This window comes from Moschus berezovskii, chromosome 21, assembly GCF_049115385.1.
Source record: "Moschus berezovskii isolate FMDL1 chromosome 21, NW_MosBer_1.0, whole genome shotgun sequence".
NCBI classification, from domain to species: Eukaryota; Metazoa; Chordata; class Mammalia; order Artiodactyla; family Moschidae; genus Moschus; species Moschus berezovskii.
Genome location: NC_142480.1, coordinates 2,323,161 through 2,331,042, shown reverse-complemented (window position 1 = coordinate 2,331,042; position 7,882 = coordinate 2,323,161).

Genomic DNA, 7,882 nt, shown 5'->3' with positions numbered 1-7,882 from the left:
GGGAGATAGGGGAGGACAGAGGAGCCTGGCGTGCTGCAATCCATGAGGTCTCAGAGAGTTGGACATGACTTATGACTGAACAACAACATAAATATCTATTATATGAATTTATAGTGACTTAGGTTATTGTAGGCATTTTTCCCTGATTGTGGTAAAATAGACACAACATAAAATGTACCATTTTACCCATTTTTAAGTGCATTGTTCAGTGGCATTATATAATATATGTTGTTGTGTAGCCATCACCTCTATCCATCGCCAGGACTTTTTCGTCTTCCCAACTAAAACTCTGTCCCTATTAAACACTAACTTTTGAGAATGGAAATAGTTCTTGCCGTGTCAGTAAACAAGGATGTAACAGTCATCAGCAATTCCAGCCTTCCAATGTGAGCCTAAGAGCACTCGGGAAGGAGAAGAATACCTGTGATCTAACGGCCATCAGATTGCAGCCACTCCCTATGGTGAGCCCAGGGGAGCTTGGGGTGTGAAAAACACAGGACACTGGCCCAGGATTGCTGAGATGCCTATGGAATGAATGACTTCAGTGAGCCCAGACTCTGCTGTTTTCCCATTCATGGAAAAGTACTAAGTTCCTTAACTTGGGATATCTGGTTTTCTTTAATTAACAATGATATTTTGATGCTCAGATTACCTGCCCTTCACTGTAAAGCTTCTGTGTGACCTGGTTCCTCCTCTTGCCTCCTTGAGGCAGTTCTCTCAGGGTTACTTGAGATGCTATCTCCCAGGCTTGAAGTCCTAAAAATTCTCACCAAATAAAACATAACTCTCAACTTTTAGGTGATGAATATTTTTTAAGGTTACATTCTCTACTACTCCCTCCCCCTGCTTCAGGCCCTGGCGATATCCTTCTACTTTCTGTCTCTCTGAATCTGCCTACTTTAGGAAACTCATATAAGTGGGCTTACACAGTATTTGTCCTTTTGTGACTGGCTTATTTCACTTAGCTTTCACTTAGACATTATGCTAACTGAAAAAGTCAGTCATATCTTTAAATTCTGACTGGTTTTAAGGCAGCCAAGGTGTGCGTTAAAAACAGCCATGAACTTTGTATATACCTAGCAAGAGAGTATGAAATGTGAGTGACCTAGCCCAGAAGGCTTCTTTCTGCATGAAATACCCAAACATACAAGCAGCCTTTATGAGCTAAACTAAAAAAGGAACTCTGAGCTCAGACTCCTTGCACATGAAGCTCAGAATAGCTGCGCTTAACTTACCAAGTATAACAGTACAAAATGTCATACTGGGAATATTGAATGTGGGAGTTGATCACCCAAGGAGAAAAAAATCTCTCATCTAATTTAAGGGAACTCAAAATGAATCCATTCTCTCGTTCAGAATTCTGCTCTGCAAAAGTCCCATCTGGTACTAACTATATTTACTTAGATAGATCAGTACCACAAAATAAAGGTTATTTAGAGCATCTTGTTATGGTTTTCTGGATGATTCTTCCATCTATGAGAGAATGCAGCAGAGACACAGGAAAATGACCCTAAATATGGACTATGTTTTGTTCAAACGTAAATGTAGAGACACCACCCTTCCAGTTAAGAAAACAATCGGCCCTTTCATACATGACACACGCAGCCTCTGCAATCGCCCTGGGAAGTCCCTGGAGCAGCAGGGACGGTAAGTGAGGGGCAGTAAATGAGATAAGCACAGGCTTCATGATGGGGGTCAAGATACCGGCTAGCTTCATGCTGTCTAATGCCCACATCACGAGGGGAAAAGTCAGATGGGCAAGGGAAAGCAGTTTGCTGAGCTTCACCCACTCACTGGAACTCACTGTTCTGTTTCCACACTGAGCTCTGCTTCCTCGGTGACCTTCACAGTGTAACCTTTCCCTGCTTCAGTTTCCTCGTCTGCAAAGTAAAGTCACGGCAGTGCACCTCGGAGGGCCCCAACCGCGTCAGTGCACGTACCCCACACAGGCTGTCACTGGGGAGCTTTGCTGACGCTTCAGGGGTCTTGTCTCCCAAAGCGGATGATGAGCTAGGGCCATGGGTTGTTTGAGGTGGGTTTTTTCATTATTATTCACTTATTTTGGCTGTGCTGGGTTGTTTAGTTGCGCTCGGACTCTCCCTCCTCACGGCAAGCATGGACAACCCTCCGGGGGTGGTGCAGGGGCTTCTCACTGTGTTGGCTTTTCTTGTTTCAGGGCATAGACCCTAGAGCCCGTGGGCTCAGTACTTGCTGCTCGCAGGCTCCAGGGCCTAGGTTCCATAACTGTGGCGTGCAGTCTGAGCTGCCCTACAACCTGTAGGGTCTTCCCAGACCAGAGATCAAGCCAGAGGCCCTTGCATTGCAAGGCAAATTTTTAATCACTGGACCACCAGGGAAGCCCGAGTTGTTGGGTTTTTTTTTTTTAATGTGTGTTGTGAGTTGAATTGCATCCTCCCAAAAGAGATGTTGAAGTCCTGACCCTGATGAAGCTGAGTGAAGCCTTGTTTGTAGTTGCCGCTTGCTGCAGATGTAATCAAGGTGAGGTCTGGGCTTCCCCGATGGCCCAGAGGGAAAGAATCCGCCTGTCGATACAAGAGACACTGGTTTGGAAGATTCCACACTCCGCGCAGCAACTAAACCCTTGGCCACAGCTAGTGAACCTGTGCTCCATCTAGAGCCCAGAAACCGTGCTCCAGAGCCTGTGTGTTTCGCAGCAAGAGAAGCCACCACAGTGAGAAGCCTGCTCACCGCAACGAAGAGTGGCCCCTGCTCGCCACAACTAGAGAAAAGCCTGGGCAGCAACAAAGACCCAGTGCAGCCAGAACTAAATACATATATAAATACGAAGATGAAGCCACATCGAACTGAGGAGGAGGGTGGTGCCCTTAATCCATCGTGCCTGTTATCCTTCCAAAAAGAGACACAGAGACAGGTGCACAGAGAGGAAAATGCCACGTGAACACAGACACTCGGAGGGAAGGTCACACGACGGAGGCAGAGACTAGAGTGATGCAGCTGCCAATCAAGGCCTGCTGGCCACCCCCGGGAGCTGGAGAGAGGATGCGGCCTTGCCAACACCTCTGGCCTCCAGAACTATGAGAGACTGCTGCTGCTGCTGCTGCTGCGTCGCTTCAGTCGTGTCCGACTCTGTGCGACCCCATGGACGGCAGCCGACCAGGCTCCGCTGTCCCTGGGATTCTCCAGGCAAGAACACTGGAGTGGGTTGCTAAACCTCTGTTATTTAAGTCAGGCAGTTTATGATGCAGCAGCACTGGGAAACTAACACAATGCCTTAAGTGTTTAACCTCCCGAGAGCTGGCGCGCGGAGGGCATTTGATATGTATCAGTTGAGTGAATGACCCATGAACGGATGAGTGAAGAAAACAGTGAGGCAGGCAAAGGGAGTCACAGGACAGATGGAGACACAGGTGTCCACGCACACCTGGATGGACAGGTGTGACGCTGGCTCTCGTCCATGAACACTCATGCCCCATCTCAGGCTCTGAACGACAGAGAGTTGGTTCCTGGCAAAGGGGCCACGTGGGAATAGGTCTCAGTGTGCCAAAGCTTCGAACTTTCCAAAGAACCAGAAATCTGGGGTTTTAGGTGAAATCTCCAAAGTTCTTAGTTCACTACACAGTGAGTGTACGAGCACCTCCAGAGGCTCAGCTGCATCTCACGTCTGGCTCGATCTCAGGCAGGGGACACAGCGTCCGCCTGATGAAGATCACGCGCATAAAATTGGCATCGTTCGTAGTCTTACAGATCTTCGGGGAACAGCACTAAGATAGGGACCTACAGATAAGTCTGTCCTTCCTTCCTTCCCCATTCCTACTGTCAGGGAAAATAATCAATAAACAACTCACCATAGGTACGGAAAAGGGTTTTACTTGAGCCAAACTGAGGACTACAGCCCAGAAGCCAGTTTCCCAGATTACTCTGAGAAGCTGCTCCAAAGAAGCATGGTTTCCAGCACAGTTTTATGTCTGGCCAGAACAAAGAACATCACACAAATCAAGAATATATCCCCTCAAGATTTCAAAAATCAAATCAATACATACCCAGTGAGTCAGTATGGCCTTGGCACCTGGGAGGGGAGTCTTATCATTGAAAAGAATACAAGCATTGGTGCTCCAGAAAGGGAGGCATTTAATCCTTATTTTTAACATGGACATTTTTTCATTCTGGTCAATGCACCTTTTTCTTCAATAATTAAAGCAGATGTACGATGCATGCTTGATAGACCACAAACAGGCTATTCTAGTCAGCAAAAGACTCAAGCTAACTCAAGTATAAGCCAGAATGACTCGCCTGTACATCAATATGTGAAATTTTCTGTTATCATTTCCCCTTTTTTTATTGTAAATCTTTCTATAGAAAGCATTGATGATCAAAATATTTGTCCCTTGGGGCTTCCTTGGTGGCTCAGTGGTAGAGAATCCACCTGCAAATGCAGGACACGGGTTCGATCCCTGATCCGCGACGGTCCCACATGCCACGGAGCAACTAAGCCCGTAAGCCACAACTACTGGGCTTGTGCTCTAGAGACCGGGAGCTGCAACTACTGAGCCCTGGTGTTCTGGAGCCTGTGCTCTGCAACAAGAGAAGTCACTGCAGTGACAAACCCGAGCATCACAACCAGAGAACAATCCCGTGCAGCCATGAAGACCCAGCACAGCCACAAGTAAAGAAATCATTTAAATTGCCTAAAAAAATATTAGTCCTCCAATGCCAGGGTGATTTCTGCCTGCCTTGGATCTATCATGTCCGTTGATCATAGATCACTCTCTTTCCTTTGCTTTTTTTGTGTGTGTGTGTATTTTTAATTTTTATAGGAAAAGAGTTGCCTAGTTATCCTCATTTGGGGGTAACTGAATGGATATGTCGGAGAAGGCAATGGCAAGCCACTCCAGTACTGTTGCCTGGAAAATCCCATGGATGGAGGAGCCTGGTGGGCTGCAGTCCATGGGGTCGCTAGGGGTTGGACATGACTGAGCGACTTCACCTTCACTTTTCACTTTCACGCATTGGAGAAGGAAATGGCAACCCACTCCAGTGTTCTTGCCTGGAGAATCCCAGGGACGGGGGAGCCTGGTGGGTTTCCATCTATGGGGTCACACAGAGTCGGACACGACTGAAGTGACTTAGCAGCAGCAGCAGTAGCAGCAGAATGGATATATATCGATGGGGGAAGCATTTTATAAGCTATATGTATTATCAACCATTATCAAATTGTCATACAAACGAAACAGTTGTGATCTTAGCAGCAGACAATGAGCAGTGATACATATTATGAGTAGCTTGATAGTTAGGAAAAGAATGATAGCATATATTATAAATATAATAACCATTTGTAAAGCAGAGTGGGGAAAACACAGCTAATTCCTGAAGGATACGAACTAAACAGGTCACTTAAGGGGTCAGTTTTCCTTACGTCTTGTAACTACCTTGCCTTTGGGGAAGTTATTTCTAGGCGAGCCCTCAACTTCTCCAGAGGCACTGATATAAGCAGAACAAGAAGTACGTGCAGTGGCAGAAACGGCTCCTTGTTCAGCCAGTAGGCATCTAAGCAACCCCACTATCTACTACTTTGGGTTAGGGTTTACGCTGTCTGTTGTGCTGCAGTGTTTTTTGCAGTCTCTTCAGCTATTTGACCAATGGGAGCTGATAGATTTCTAATTATCTGTTTACATATATTCTTGTATTCTGAATGAAAATATTTTGCCCCCAGGTATCTTAGTTTCTTGGTCTTCCCAGGTGGCACTAGTGGTAAAGAACCCACCTGCCTAGGATGCAGGTTCAGTCCCTGAGTTGGGAAGATCCCCTGGAGGAGGGCATGGCAACCCACTCCAGTATTCTTGCCTGGAGAATCCCATGGACAGAGGAGCCTGGTGGGCTACAGTCCACAGGGTCACACAGAGTCGGACACGACTGAAGTGACTTAGCACACATCTTGGTGTCTTGCTAACATGGACCTCTTGACTCTGTAATGAGGACAGAAAGGAAGTTCATCTATTTCCTGATGTGTAGACAATGGGGCAACGTAATGTCCTAGTAAACATAAACCTTCTGTTTGTCAGCTGTTGAGACATTTATGTGCCCATCCTTGGGAAGCTGGGTTGGTTCCAATACCACATGTGAAGACAGAACCTGGGGAGCACAGGCGATCCCCACCAGGTTTCTCCCATTGATAGCCTCATGAACTGAGAGTTCTCTCAACACAATTTTATTAAACTATAGATCCTTTCTCTTGTAGGTTTTCCAAAAGTCAACTAGACTCTTGATATAAAGAAATTGCTAGCAAAATTTCCTTGCGTTTTTCTCTTTAAGACATTTTTCAATTAAGGAACAGAGCAAGGGTGTCCTAGGGTAAATATGTCCAGTCTCTAAGAACAGAGGATGGTATCAGACAGGGAGGGGCATATTAGTATGTTGGAGAATCTGAAACTGAAAGATTCAAGAGGGCAGTTGCTCTGGGTGAATGGTCACGTTAGGAACATCTAAACGGTCATTGACAGGTATTCTGAGGGGCTTATCCCAATAACTCTACGACAACTTTACTAGAGCATTTTCTTCCCATCCTGAATATTGGAGCAAAAATATAGCTAGAAGTTGTCACCTTCTTATCCTGATGAGGGTGTCAATTTTAACTTAGTTGAATTCAGGTGTCAGAAATATGGGACAAAGTCCACTCAGGTGGAGAGGCTGTGTGTGTGTGTGTGTGTAGGCTCAAGATTCTTTTTTAAAATTGAATTATAGTTGATATACAGTGTTGCCTTAGTTTCTGAAGTACATCAAAGTGATTCAGTTATACATGTACATATTTCCCTTTTTCATATTCTTTTCCATTACGGTTTGCTACGGGATATTGAATATAGTTCCGTGTTCTACAGCAGGACCTTATTGCTTATCCATTCTATATATAATCACTTGCATCTGCTAATCCCAAACTCCCAGTTCATTCCTCCCCAACTCCCCATCCTCCTTGGCAGCCACAAGTGTTTTCTCTATGTCTGTGAGTCTGCTTCTGTTCTGTAAATAAGTTCGTTTGTGTCATATTTTAATTCCACATATACGTGATACTATATGATATTTGTCTTTCTCTTTCTGACTTGCTTCATTTAATTAATTATCTCTAGGTCCACCCATATTGCTGCAAATGGCATTATTTCATTATTTTTTATGACTGAATAATATTATATATATCCATATGTAACATTATACATATGGGTCCATTGCATATGTCCATTACATATGGATATACATACAATGTTAGGCTTTCCTAATGGCTCAGACAGTAAAGAATCTGCTTGTGATGCTGGAGACCCGGGGTCAATCCCTGAGTCGGAAGATCCCCTGAAGAAGGGACTGGCTACCCACTCCAGTATTCTTGCCTGGAGAATCCCATGGACAGAGGAGCCTGGTGGGCTATAGTCCATGGGGTCGCAAAGAGTCAGATACATCTGATGGACTAACACACACATAATATTATATATAATATATATATGAATAATATAATATATATAATATTATTCAGCCATAAAATAGAATGAAGTAATGCCATTTGCAACAATATGGATGGACCTAGAGATTATTATATATTAAGTGAAGTAAATCAGAAAGACAAATATTACTTATATGTGGAATCTAAACTATGATACAAATGAACTTATTTACAGAACAGAAACATGTGTGTGTATATATATGCTAGTGGTAAAGAACCTGCCTGCCAGCAGGCAGACATAAGACATGGTTCAATCCCTGGGTCGGGAAGAACTCCAGGAGGAGGGCAAGGCAACCCATTCCAGTATTCTTGCCTGGAGAATCCCATGGACAGAGGAGCCTGGAGGGCCGTGGTCCATAAGGCCACAAACAGGACAGTCAGACACAGCTGAAGCAACAGTGTATATGTAGTGTCTTC